The sequence below is a fragment of the Myotis daubentonii genome, chromosome 1, assembly GCF_963259705.1.
Source record: "Myotis daubentonii chromosome 1, mMyoDau2.1, whole genome shotgun sequence".
Lineage (NCBI taxonomy): Eukaryota > Metazoa > Chordata > Mammalia > Chiroptera > Vespertilionidae > Myotis > Myotis daubentonii.
The window spans coordinates 231802668-231816890 of record NC_081840.1 but is presented as its reverse complement, the minus strand read 5'-3'; the positions used below and the strand labels follow the sequence as shown (position 1 = coordinate 231816890).

At 58.4% G+C, this 14223-nt stretch overlaps 1 protein-coding gene across 1 annotated transcript in view; it reads left to right on the top strand.

Moving 5' to 3' along the window:
• The window catches only part of AFAP1 (actin filament associated protein 1), an 82325-nt gene that overhangs the window by 12040 nt on the left and 56062 nt on the right, over positions 1-14223 (top strand). The window contains exon 2 of the mRNA XM_059676429.1: positions 4512-4598. The gene's annotated coding sequence lies outside the window, so the exon portion shown is untranslated. The remainder of the gene's footprint in view (positions 1-4511; positions 4599-14223) is intronic.

The window sequence follows — 14223 nt, the reverse complement described above, 5'->3', positions numbered from 1 at the left end:
GGTGGCTGGCTGGGGAGCAGGGCTGGCTTTCTCAGGTTGGCACTGAGTTGGAAGTGGGCAGAGTTAGGGACGCTGTCAGGTACTGACCCAGTCTGGCTGACGGTCACGAGTTATTGCTCAGCCTCCTGGATTGTCACTAGACAGCAGCTGACTCCTGCAGGTCGGACTCCCACAGGCTGGGCCCTGGGCTGGCTGCCGCAGGTTGGGGGCCATGGCTCCGCCTTTACAGGAGGGTTGGGCGTTGTCTGTCCGGATAGTCCGTCTCTCGTCTTCCTCTCCTTGGTAGGAAATAGTAACTGACAAGTTAGATGTGCTGGGAATTCCGTAGATGCTCTGTGTCCCCTGGAAGAAGCTTTCAGACTGACATTAATCAGAGTGACTGTGAGCTGTTGGACCATCAGCCTCAAAGACTTAAACCAGGCCGGTTCCCACGGCATTTCCCCGGCGTCGGTACCTTTCAGCCATCGCGAGGAAGATGCTTTGTCCATTGCTGGCTCTCTGTCATCGGCTGTGGTTGGTTCAAGTCCCTGCACAGCCGTTCTTTGTGCATTTCGCGGTTTGCCACCTCGCTTGTCCCGCAGGCGGTGAAGTGTGTCGTGGCCGCCTTCGTGGTACTGCGGTGTCGACTGTGGATTTGCCAGCTGGAAGCTCTCAGCAGTCTCCTAGGCCAGCCCCTGATGGGGTAGACGAACTGAGATGTAAAGCCCGGGACGATCAGTGCTCCTCCCGCCTCAGGCGATGGGGTGAGGGTGAGGTGTGGTCTGAACGGAAATCTTGTGGCAACTGGCTTTTATTTTCTCTGCTTCTGCCTCCTGTTATCATAGAAACTTAAATTGGCCTTTGTGTGTTACCATACACGTAGGAAATATTGATTTGTTTACATACAGGGTACCTTTTTTCCTACTCACTCAGCTGCTGTTTCAGCATGGTTAGAAGGTCAGATTTAGGGACAGAATTGTGTCCCCCCTCCCACCAGGGCCAGTTCCCCTGTTGCATCTTGTCAGTGAATAGCTGCCTCACGCCTTTGCTCCTGTCCAGTCTGTTTGACCGTCTGGATGAAGTCATGCCTGGCACCCTGCTTTCACTCCACGTCCGGACAGGGCCGTGGTTTTCCACTGCAAAGAGCAAGTGCCGGCTCCTGGGCTTGGCGCTTGGGGCCTTCGTGATCGGGGTGCAGCCCACTAGTTTGGGTTCCTTTCTTTCCGTTCCTGTTGTCACCTTTACACGAGACGGGTTCCTTACGCCCTTTCTGGAGCCGGTCGAAGAACCGGCTTAGAATTTGAACTTTCCCGTGTGCACATGCTCTCTCCACTGCAATGCCATCGCCCCGCTGCCCCTTCAGCTCAGACCCATCCCTCAAGGCTGGAGTGCACCCTCTCAGTGACCCCTCCTGGACACCCCGAGAGTGCTGCACCTTTATTCTTCGTTTGATGAACACGGCGACCCTGGGAGTGAGGGGTGACTAGTTGCCTATGTCCTTCATCACTGGGTTAGAACGTTTAGCCGATGTTTTGAATGTAATATAAGCGATGGAACAAGATTGAAAAGGCCCTGGAGAAGGAAGCCCCACTCCCTTCACTGCTCTCCGTCCTGTGACCACTGTCGCCTGTTTCTTCGGAATCTTTCCGCAGCATCCTGTGCAGGCAGGCCCCTGCGGGCAGTGTGCCTTCAACACACAGGGGCAGGCAGATGGAAGGTTCTCCCACTGGCTTCCTGTCACGCGGTCTTAGGTTGTTCCAGTCTTTTGGAGTGAGGAGCAGTGCTGTGTTGTACGTAACGCGTGCAGCTCTGCATGAACGTGTCCATGGCGTGTCCTTGAGGCGGACTGTTGGACACAGGCGTGCACATTTCATGCTTTGTTCGTGCAGCTCTGCATGAACGTGTCCATGGCGTGTCCTCGAGGCAGGCTGTTGGACACAGGCGTGCACACCACGCTTTGTCCGTGCAGCTCTGCATGAACGTGTCCATGGCGTGTCCTCGAGGCGGGCTGTTGGACACAGGCGTGCACACCACGCTTTGTCCGTGCAGCTCTGCATGAACGTGTCCATGGCGTGGCTCCTGGAGGTGGGCTGTTGGACACAGGCGTGCATACTGGGTGGGACTGCTGGACTCCTTTCATGAGGTGGACCGGTGGACCCTCCCTGTCGGTGGGAAGAGGGCCTGTTTGCTACAGCCTTGCCCACACAGTGTGCTCTGAAATGTTGTGTTCTGTGCCAATCGCACAGACAGGTGAGAACATTGCTCCTGTTGTAAAGAATAGGAACCAAACTCAGAGAGATGAGGTGGTCGTTTGCCTGGCCTCACAGTAGCTGGCTGAGCTACAGCCTGAATTTAGTCTTCTCATTTCCCAAGGCTGCTTTCTTTGGAGGCAAGCTGGTATGGAATATACGTTACCTTTGACAAGTTAATAGTGATGTACTACTTCCGTCCTCTCCGGGTCGTAAGCCGTTCTGTGTGTGCGGAGAGGGATTTTGAGATTTAGAGAACGCGGGTCTAGGACATTCCTGGAAAGGCAGGGAGGTTTCTCTGCTTTTTAACCCTAAAACCTGACTTTTTAAAACCTTTTGCTACAGTTTCTACAGGGGAAGCCCAGGCCTTTGTCTTTCAAGACTGCAGTTGTCTGTGAGGAAAGGGGAGGGGGGCGTGTTATGAGGCCCTTTTTAATGTCAGCAAGTCCGCTGAGTTCAGTTTATTGTATCTTCTATGTGAGTTAGGAGATTGAGGAAGCCAGTGGAGAGCCAGGCTGCTTCTTAGCTGATGAAACCGTCTTCCCTGCTTTCCTTCGCCCGTCACAGTGACAGCATGGCCTCTGCCTCTGATGCCACTGGGCTCGGCCGCCCCACAGAGAGGGCGCTCCCGTGGGCCGTCCACACCACGTCGTCCAGAAAGGCTGTGCGTGGACGCGCGGGCCTGTCAGGCTTCCCAGCAGCAGAATTGAAGAGCACCATTCCTGTGTGAGCTGTGTGCATAGATGTACATTTACGTATGTCGCAGGCATCAGGCACATTCCCCAGAGCCTCTTATTCCAATAATAAGGCGTTTTGCCTTCACACCGAGAGCATGTGTGTACCCACTCCCCTGACAGCCCTGTCACCGGCTGTGGGCCCGCTTTGAATGCGCAGCCTTCACCTTTCTGTTGGGTGGGTTTCGTTTGGGTCCTGGGGCCAGCGATGAGCTGCGTGACTCCCGTCCTCTGTCCACAGACTCCTTCTGACGGACGATCTGAAGAGCGCGTTGGGCTTTACTGTGTGTGTCCCCAGCAGCGTGAGCTCAGGCCCGGGCTGAGCAGCCCCCTGAGAAATCGCTCATCTTCTCGTCGTGCATATGTTCAAGGCCAGCAAAGCTCGAGCGGTTTTTATGGGGCTGCATACCAGCGTCCTGCGGGAGCCAGGGCCCTGGCTCTGCCCGCTGCCAGCGCAGCTAGTGGAGTCACCAGGCAGGCCAGGCCCGACTAGGCCAAGTGGGACAGCGGCTGGTCTGTTTCCTGAGCGGCCTTCCAGCCGTTATCCACGGACTGTCCTCTGCACCTTGCCCAGCGTGGGGGGAATGCCAAGCTCACCCAGATACATCCATAACCACTAGCAGCGGTTCGCAACCTGTGGGTTGCGAACAATGAAAATACATCCTGCATATCAGATACTTACATTACGATTCATAACAGTAGCAAAATTACAGTTATGAAATAGCAACGAAAATAATTTTATGGTTGGGGGTCACCACAACATGAGGAGCTGTGTTAAAGGGTTGTAGCATTAGGAAGGTTGAGAACCACTGCCTAGGGCATGATGGCGAACCTATGACACGCGTGTCAGAGGTGACACGCGAACTCATTTTTTTGGTTGGTTTTTCTTTGTTAAATGGCATTTAAATATATAAAATAAATATCAAAAATATAAGTCTTTGTTTTACTATGGTTGCAAATATCAAAAAATTTCTATATGTGACACGGCACCAAAGTTAGGGTTTTTCAAAATGCTGACACGCTGAGCTCAAAAGGTTCGCCATCACTGGCCTAGGGCCGTGGCCGGCAAACTGTGGCTCGTGAGCCACATGCGGCTCTTTGGCCCCTTGAGTGTGGCTCTTCCTAAGCCTTAGGAGGACCCTAATTAAGTTAATAACAATGTACCTACCTATATAGTTTAAGTTTAAAAAATTTGGCTCTCAAAAGAAATTTCAATCGTTGTACTGTTGATATTTGGCTCTGTTGACTAATGAGTTTGCCGACCGCTGGCCTAGGGTATTGCGTCCAAATGCAGGTGCAGGAGGAAGCTGGCGGCACTGGGCCGGTGGACGGACGGGAGGCTGTGGCTCCGATCCCGCTGAGCGGGGGTGATGTGAGGAAGGCACCGGCAGGAAGGCGCGAGGGAGCCCAGGGGTCAGCCGTGGAGCCCTGGATTCCGACCCGAGAAAAGATGGGGGTGTGTTCTGTGCGCGCCCAGCCGCACCTGCCACTCAGGTCATGCAGGTTTATCTCCTGTCCGACCCCCCTGACCACCTGCTCATTTCTACAGAGACGTTGCTGTGAGTCTTCGAAGCTCTTCACCAGGAGAGTAGATGCTCACGGAGGACCATCCAGTCGCACCGGAGACACAACGCAGGTGAGTCTCTTTCTCACTGCCTTTGGCGTAACCACGATGAGTTTTGGGTGTATTTGCTTCCAGGTCTTTCCAGTGCACTGATAAATACATATGTGCCGTTTGCGGATGTTTTTAAAACGAAATAATGAGGGCTTGTCCACTGTTCCCGCACTCCCCGCCCCAGCAGTCCGCTCGGCCCGTCTTGCGCTGCAGGAGACCTAGTGGGCGGGCCGGCCCTGGACGCAGAGTAATGGCAGTGACGCTTGCACGCGTGCACGGCGCCCCCACCAGTGACGGTCCTGCCTGCTGGGCTCCGGACACGAGTGGGTCTTAGAGTTTTCACCCCAGACCTGTGGGTGAAACTGTTACTTTAACAGGTTACAAACGATAAACTGGTAGAGAGAAGCTAAGCCATTTCCTCAAGCTCATGGCCTTATTTCCAAGACAGAGAACACGTTTTAAAAACTCCGGTTCAGTTCAAGTTATTCACATCCACTCGTCTCAAGACACATCTCTTTAGTGCGTTCCGTGTCGCGCGGTCACAGGAGCTTTCCTGGGAGCATGTGTGGGGTGGGGTGAGGGGGCGGTCTGCAGGCACGGGGGCGGCCACAGAGGGGTCTCCCCATAGCCCTCGGGACAGCCATTTTCTCTGCCGTCTGGCCCAGGTCCTGTCCTTGTACACACACTTTCCAGAGGGACTTGGTTTTGGGTTCCGTGGCGGCTCACCTGAGACTGAGCGACTGTATTTCACGCTGCTGGGTCGCGGCCTGGCAGGTCAGCACGGACGCCCCTCGGGTTGGCCTGCGGTCACCCCAGTCCTAGCGGAGGGGTCCTGGAGTGATGGGCCTGCCACAGCAGGGGCGTCTCATAGTAGGTGGATCTGGTGCTGGTTTTGATGGATTTTGGTGGGTTTCCTGCTGTTGCCCACGTGGGAGGGAATTTCCACTGGCCTCTGGGTCTGTGGGGGACTCAGGGTCAGAGCAGGGCCTGGCGTCTGCAGGTCGAGATGCATGTTATGCAAGTGCGGTCATGTGCCGGGGCGGGGGGTAGCAGGGGGTGGGCTGCGCGGGAGGGCCCTCGCTGGGCTGTGAGTCTCGGCAGCCCGGTGTTGGCCGCGCACGCGCTGGGCGCTGCTACGTGCTCTCTTGGCAAGTTCCAGTTGGGTGTCTGTGGGACAGAAAGCATGACCTCAGCATTTGCCACCAAGTATTTATAGCAGCGGCGCCTCCCATGTGGGTCACTGTCTGTGCTGTGGTTCTCGGGGAAATTGTAGCTCTCTCCCCGGAGCAGCGCCCGTTCCAGGTGCTGTTCATCCCTGCACACCTACAGGGCTGGTGCCAGCCAGAGGGGCTGCTGCCAGGAAGCGCCTCTGCATGTGGTGTCTGCTGGCCCCTCCCCCCTCTGCCTCCCATTCTCCCCCTCCCTTTCCTCCTCCTCCCCTCCCCCTCCTTTTCCTCCCCCTCCTTTCCTCCCCTCCTCCTCCTCCTCCTCCTTTCCCCTCCTCCTCCTCCTCCTCCTCCTTTCCCCTCCTCCTCCTTTATCCTCTCCTTCCTTTCCTCTCCTCCTCCTCCTCCTCCTCCTCCTCCTCCTCCTCCCCCTCCTTTCCTCCCCTCCTCCTCCTCCTCCTCCTCCTCCTCTTCCTCTCCCCCCCCACCCCTTTCAAAACATTTCTTATCAGAAACGGAGCAAGTATTTGGTTTTGGTTTCCTCCGCTGGCTGCTCTCTGCTGAGTGTATCCAGAGGGAGCCTGGGAAAGTGAGGAAGGACGGTTGTCCTCCCCTCAGTGCTGCCATGGCCGCTCCCAGCTGAGGGGCTGCAGGTGCGCAGGCCTGCGGAGCGGCTGTGCGTCCTCTTCCACGCCTCCCAGCGGCCCGCGGAGACGGGTGCTGTTCACCCCCAGTTAGTGACCAGGCCGCTCAGCTCACAGTGGGTGAGGGGCCCTCAGTCTCAGCGAGGCAGTGGCGAAGGAGAAGCCGCCACAGAGCGAGTCAGGCCGATGGCTCCTATCCCTGGAGGCCCTGGCGCTGGACGGCCCGTGGCCAGCCCTGCACGTCTGTGTTTGCATCGCCAGCTTCCCTGTGAGCAGAACCCCCCGCCCTCCCCGTGTGAAGCCTTTGAAAGCTTACATTTCAGCCACACGTGTGAGAGCGTGGGAGTCACACAGGCTTCAGGTACAGGCACGTCCTGTCCCAGGGCCACAGGGATGGCCTTCCCCACAGGAAATGGGAAGGACAGTCCCCACTGGGAGATACATGCCGCCCTGGCCAGTGCTGCTCACCGGTAGAGCGTCGGCCCGTGCATGCAGGGTCCCGGGTTCGATCCCCGCTCAAGGGCAGGTACCTGGGTTCCATCCCCGGCCCAGTTGGTTGGGGCACGTGCAGGAGGCATCCAATCAATGTCTCTCTCTCTCCCTCTCTCTCTCTCTCTCTCTCTCTCTCCCTTCCTCTCCTCCCCTCTGCCCCCTCCCTCCCACTCTCCAAAAACATCAATGGAGAGAATATCCTGGGTGAGGGTAACACCACGCAGGTGCGCGTGCGCGTCCTTCTCGCCGTGCCTGCCGCTTTGTGCCTGAGCTGAGGCGCAGGTCCTCTCCTCGGGCTGGTGGCAGCGCTCAGAATGCACGTCCTTGGAGCTCTACTCTCCCGCTCTCACGGGCGTTTTGGTCCGTCCAGCGCCCCCTGGAGTCGAGATGTGACAGGACAGCGTGCCGTGCGCCCGCATAGCTCCCATCCCGCTAAAGCGAGGAGCCGGTCCGGGGAAATGGATGTCATGGGCAAACAACGAGCCGACCCACCCCTCACACCCCGTGCGACAGTCACTCAGAACGGCCCGCAGGCCCACGTGTGAAGCGCAGAGCTGAGCTGGGGGACACGGGAAATCTTGGAGGTGTTGGGCTGGACAGAGAGCTCTTACACTCAGCCTGGAAGTGCGGTCAGCAAAGGAGAAACCGACCCGCCGACACGGAAGCTGTGTGCCCTGCTAGGAGGCTGAGGGGATGGGAGGACGGGCTGAGACCGGGAGGAGGCATTTGCACACACACACGATGAAGGACCGGGGTCCGGAGCAAATAACAGCTCAGGATTCTACAGCGAAACAAACAGCCAATCGGGAAGCGGGGACGAAACACGAGGAGACGTGTCAGCGAGAGGAGACACAGATGAGGAGGCAGCGGTTGACCCCGTGGCCGGAATCGTTAGCCTTTGGGGAAACGCACATTAAACCCCACCTAGCAGCCTGGCTGCCATAGGAGCAGCGACACCCCAGCGCCGGGAGGAGCCGGTGCCCTGGCGGGCGGCTGGTGGGAATGTAAGTGGCACAGCCGCTCTGGGGAACAGCGTGGCAGCTTCCCAACACCACTCAGCCCGCAGCTCCGGCGGACGGCGGGGGGCACCTGGGCGCTGCCCCAGAGAGATGCAGGCCTGTGTTCACACCAAAACCCGGCGGTGTTCCCGCAGCTCTGGTCCTAACAGCCAGAAGGGGCAGCACCCGGAGTCCTCTGGGGGGTGGACAGACACCCCATGGCCCGTCCGCCCCCGGAATGCGCTCTGCCGTGGACGGGACCAGACGGGGCGCAGCACAGCCCGGGGGGCTCCAGGAAGCCCCACTGATGAACCGCCATTCCCCACAGACAGTGTATCATTCCATCCATAAGACAGCCCCCCCCACACTCCCCCCGCCCCCACCCCGGCCTAGGAAGCAGGAGGCTCTGTCCCTTCTGTACTTGGTGGCTTTGTCCAGCGCTGTAGGCTCGGGGCTGCGGAGGGAGGCCTTCCGCTCTGCGGACTGGCCAGTCCGGACCCCTTGGGAGGGGTGGGGAGTCCTTTCTTGGGAACGTGCCAGAGTCTTTCTTAGCCCAGCTGCTCACAGAAGTGACCGCATAACAAGTAAGAGACCCGTTAGGGCAGGTGGGCTGTGAGTTCAGGACATTTCATGGCCTCAAAGGTCTGAGACCGAGCTGCCAGGCCCCCAGCTTTCTGGGCAGCGTGGCTCAGCCAGGCGCTGGGAGTGAGGCAGGAAGCCAGCCGCCCTCTGGGTCTGGGCGCCAGAGCGGGTCCCTCAGCTCCCAGTTTTTAGCCGCCGTGGCTGCCGTCCTCACCTGGGACACGCTGCCCTGCAGGAAGGCGCTCCTCCGAGGACCAGAGAGGCAGCGTCACGGCGGATGTGGCACCCAGGAGGCAGCCCTCATGGAAGTGGTAGTGGAGTGAGCAGCATGGAGCACACAGAGGGCGCTTCAGATACTTGGGGCATGAGGGAGGGAGGGAGGGAGGGAGGATGGACGACTGCGCCCCTTGCCCGGCTCCCAGCTGCCGTGAGTGGATGTGCATCTGCTGCCCGTCTCCCTGGTGGGATGATGGCGGGCTCTCTGTTTTCACTTCTGATTCTTAAGAACGGAAAAGGGTGCTTTGGTCACTCGACGGGTTGGTGGCAGGAATTCTTTTTTAATCGTTGTTAGAACCGGGAGCTGGAAGGGGCCTCGGCCTTTTCATACTCACCCTCTCACTGAACTGTTAGCCAGAGTGAGACCAGAGAGGAGGGACTTACCTCAGGTGACCTTGCGGCTTGGCAGCTGGCCAGGCCTGGAGCCCCAGCCCGACTCCCAGCAGCGCTGTTCTCAGTGCTGAGCTGCTGGGCTGTGCCCGCCGGATCACGGTGGGCTGCCCCACGGTGGGCTGCCCGTGCTGTGCGCTGTGCGGGTAGGGGCTTTAGAGAGGCAAGTGGCCCCAGCCTGGATTTCTCTCCCGCGACCTCCTCAGGGCTGAGTTCATCCCAGGAAGTTGTTTTGTGTGTAAACTCCTCCCAGAGTGTTTTCACCTGGGAGTGGGTCTGGTTGGGGCTGGAGTAGCTCTCTGACGCTGGACCCTCTGCCAGGAGCAGAGAGAGCAGTAACCGCTCTTCAGGGCCGGCTGACTCGCCCTCCACCTGCATCCCAGGTGCATAGTTCGCATCTCGGGGGAGGGAGCTGAGGGGGGTGGGAGCTGAAGGAGGAGGGAGCTGAGGGGGGTGGGAGCTGAGGGGGGTGGGAGTGCGGGAACAGTGGTTTGCAGCCCGAGCTGCTGGGGGCTTTCGGAAGAGCCGGTGCCAGCTGCACCGGTGACATTGATCCCTGGAAGTGGGCCTGGGTGGAAGAGCCCCCTATGGTTCGGATGGGCAGTGACACTCGGAACTTGTGTCCCCGGTGAGCCCCCCTCCTGCTGTCACCGGCTCAGCATGGCTTTGGGTGACTAGAGGATGTGGTGCCGATTGAGGTGGGCATTCCTTAATGCCACGTCCTGCTCATGTCCACCCTGGGGGTACTTCCCAGCTGTTCAGTTTATTCAGTGTCACTTCATGGCATGAGACTTGACTGTTAGTTAGGGAACTACCGTGAGTCAGTCTGACCTGGGGTCTGACGCGCTCTGTGCGGACACGTAGAAGCATATCTCTCCGTGAGGGCGGTGGAGTCAGGCCTGCCTGCGGTGTGTAACTCGCCGTGTCATTCGGGCAAGTCTTAAAACCGGTCACAGCTGGCTTCGTGCACAGGATGGGATGCAGGCATCGTTATCGGCTGACGGTTGTTCGGAGGTTCAGATGCAAACCCATGTGACAGTGCTTAGCTTAGTGCCTCTGCCAGGCACATGGCAAGTGCCAATAGTCTCCATCATTGAGAGAGAAAGAGAGAGAGAGAGAGAGAGAGAGAGAGAGAGAGAGAGAGAGAGAGAGACATTGATGTGAGGGAAACATCGAGCAGTTGCCTCCCCTATGTGCCCTGACGGGAGATTGAGTCCACAACCTTTTGCTGTCCGGGACGACCCTCCAACCAGCTGAGCCACCGGCCGGGCATAATCATCACTTCCAATGTGAATATTCAGAGCTGATAACTCTGCCACCGACGCCTCCGCCATAGCCCTTGGCCAAGGGTTTTCCTCGTTCTAACTGGTAGGCTGACGTGCCACTCAGGTATCGGCCTCTTGAGTGCCTGAAGTTCAACTGTATAGCCAGGGCTTTGTCTGTCTCTTTGGTCTCTTTTCTGGAACATCCCTAGAGCCTTCTGGCTGGAGGGGAGTGAGTCACTGCCCTTCACTGGCAGCCCTGAGGGTGGAGGGGATCTCAGCTGCGGAGCTCGGAAGTGTCTCCCGTGCTTCTGGGCACCTGTGCTCGGTCCCCTCGCTCTGCTCAAGCTAACATAGATGTGCACGTGTTCATCTGTCCCCACTGAGTTCTGTCTGAGCAAGACTGTTCCTGTCACGGCCAGGTCCCTGACCGGTGCTCCCGGCGAGGTCCCTGCCCTGTGCGGGATGGTGCTCCCGGCGAGGTCCCTGCCCTGTGCGGGATGGTGCTCCCGGCGAGGTCCCTGCCCTGTGCGGGATGGTGCTCCCGGCGAGGTCCCTGCCCTGTGCAGGACCTGCTCACGGCTAGACTTGGGTGGGGCTCTTGGCTGTGTGCCCTGCGGCCCCCCGGGTTCCCAGTTCCTGGCCTCATTGGCTGGAAGGACCAGCCACAGGACGTGCAACAAACATGAAAGTTGTGTGACTGTGACAGGAGGGCCTGGAGGGAGCAGTGTTCACCAGAGAACAAGCCGCCTGTCCTGCTCAGGCAGCTGGTCCCTCTGCCCCTTCCGTGCTGCAGGCCCGTGTCAGGGTGTGGCCCCGACAGCCCCATCTGCTCATGTTGTCATCTGCTGTCAGCAGCAGCAGCAGCTGAAGGCACAGCTTGCCCTGATTTGCATATTTGGGTGTTTGTGCTATTTATAAGCAATTAGAGATGGCCCAGAGCCTGTTGATGGCAAGCTGGCAAATCTAGCCCAACACGGGCCAGTCTGTTAGGCACTTGGCAGGGGTGCACGCACACAGCCTTCAAGTAAACAAACACGTTTGCCCATATTTTAAAGTTTCTCTGGAAAACAGGCATTCAGCCGTTGGCCGAATGGTTTATAGACTTTTCCCGAAATGCCTGAGTTGGACTACCAGCCCTCTGCAACCCTACAGTGCGCGCGGCCCTTCTCCCTGTGAGGACAGAGGGGGCGCCAGTTCCCAAAGGCTCTCGATGCAGTTAGCCTGCCCGTTCTCCCTGGTGTCCTCGTCCCTCTGCACATGTCACGAGGCCAGCATCTCCGAGCGTCCCCAGCAACGGCCTTTCTCCCTTTTCCTGCTGTATTTTTCTCCACATCCGTGTGTTTGGTTTGTCTCCACCTGGGCAGCGAGGACCTCCGGAGCCGGGACTGGCCTCCCGCGCTTGCTGCCGCATCACCAGCACTTACTGAGTGAGGGGCACCCGGCGCTCCTTCCGGACTAGCTCAGGCTCGCCCTGTCCACCTAGGGAAGGAGCTGCTGGAGCCTGGAGCCCTGGCCTCTCAATCAGCCGAGGCAGGGGAAGTGATTCACAAGGGCACGGAGGTGGAAGGGGGCCGGGTGCATGGATGGCCCTGGCTCTGACCCGCACAGGCCCCGTTACAGCCGTCCTCCTGGCTCCGAGTACGGAGCCGCGGGGAGGAGGTCTGCTCCGTGAGCACAGACCTGCCGCTGAACGTGATGGCCACAGCCCTGGGTCAGAGACACCGGCGGCTTTTCATCAGGACTGTAGGTTTCCCAGTGCCTTTAATTCCCCATGGATTTTATGAAACAGGTGAGACAATTGAAGGAGTTGGGGAACAGCACCTCTAGAATAAAGGGGGGATCAGACCAGAGAACGTGGGCCCGGCAGACGCTGTTCCGAGGACCGCGGGGTCTGATGGAAGCCTCCGAGTAGCGCATCGTCCCCACGTGAGAGCAGCAGCTGCAGCGCCCGTGCAGCCCCCAGAAGCCCCTCATTAATTTTCCATGCGAGTGACAGGAGCAGCAGATGGCCAGGGGCGAGTGTGAGATGGGTGGTCATTGAGCGCTCCCCGCCTGCGCTGTGGGATCTGAGACTGGCGGGTCCGGCAGAGCTGGTCATTACCGGGCCGCCAGCTGCCGGCTCGCGCCATCCTGGGGCCGGGGTGGCGCCTGCTGTCCTCAGGAGGACGGCGCGCCGAGTGTTTGAGGTCATGGAAGTTTCCTTGCACCCGAAATCCTGCGGCAGAGCTTTTGAAAGGAGGTCTTCTCTGTTGCCTGTGAAGCTGGTGCTGGGTTTTGCAATCACACAAGTGCGTTAGAGGCTTCTTCAGCAGTTACTGCATCGGGGCTTAGTCACGCAGGATGTAGCCGTCGAACCATCGGCGACCCGAGCACCAGAGGAGCGGCGACCAGGGGGCTGTCCCTTGGCTTTGGCTGCGGTTGGCTTTCCTCAGTCTCTGGTGAAGCCGCAGTGGAACTGGTCCAGACCGTGGTGAGATGAGAGCTGCTTGCAGGGAGGTGCCCTCCCTGCTTTCTCTGGTCATCACAGGTCCTTCCCTGAGGGCACCTGTCCTCCCTCTCTCTTGTCACAGGGAGGGGCACCCCGTGTCGCTGGGTCCCAGCGGAGAGCAGTGTAGCGGGCGGCAGCTGGTCCTGGCACAGCGCCAGGCGCCTGGCTCTGCAGGAGAGATGCAGTGATGGCCACAGAGAGGTTGTCATCAGGATGCTCGGGGCATTCGTCCTGCATGGGAAGCCGTGGAGATGTGTGTGGTCCCCAAACTGGAGGTCAGAAGCCAGGGCCTGGCTGTGGAGGGGTGCTGGGCGGGAAGGCGAGAGACAGCAGGTGCGCGGCCTCTATAAATGAGCGTTTTCCTTGTCTCCCCACTCGGCACACGCAGACACATGGCTCCATCTTCCGTGTGACTTGTGAATGTGCCTGGCCGTCGGGCTAGAGCATAGGATCGCGTTCTTCCTCGGACGCGGGCTTATCCTTGCGTTCGGCGCAGACATCTCTTGCGACGCAGAAAACACTGCACGCACCACGCGGGGCCCGGTGCGGAAATCCGGCCAGCAGCGTGGAGATGGAGATGGAAAGTCACAGGAGCGGGAGCTGGGTTTCCATGAGCCCCTGCTCACAGGCCTAAGATCCACTGCCCCCCGCGGCCTCTGAACCAGAGAATGTCTCGGCCTTTCTCTAGAGCAGTGATGGCGAACCTTTTGAGCTCGGCGTGTCAGCATTTTGAAAAACCCCAACTTAACTCTGGTGCCGGGTCACATATAGACATTTTTTGATATTTGCAACCATAGTAAAACAAAGACTTATATTTTTGATATTTATTTTATATATTTAAATGCCATTTAACAAAGAAAAATCAACCAAAAAAATGAGTTCGTGTGTCACCTCTGACACGCGTGTCCTAGGTTTGCCATCACTGCTCTAGATTGTAGCCCCGACCTCGGGTTCCTGTGTGAATTTACGTGGCCAGTCGTCAGTGAATCCCCGCACGGTTGCCATGGAACGGCGCTCCAGAGTTAAAATGTGGCCACGTTGGCCCATTTCTGTGGTTCCCAGTTGTTCACTTTTTAAAGTTGTGCTTATAGTCTTTTGTTGGTTGCAAGACACCCTTTCAGAAGCACATGGGATGTGGGACGTCTACATGTATTTGTTTAATGGCTAGTGGGTGGGGCTGGGGGACGGGGACAGCCCACAGCAGCTGCCTGCTTGATGGCGGGGACCAAGCCCTCGTCTCCTGGGAGTGCCTGCCTCGCCACCTCGCCCCCCTTCCCTCCCCCTCCTTCCGTCTGTGTGGGTCCCCAGCACCTGCGCATTTCTGCTCCGTCCAAGTTCAGGCAGG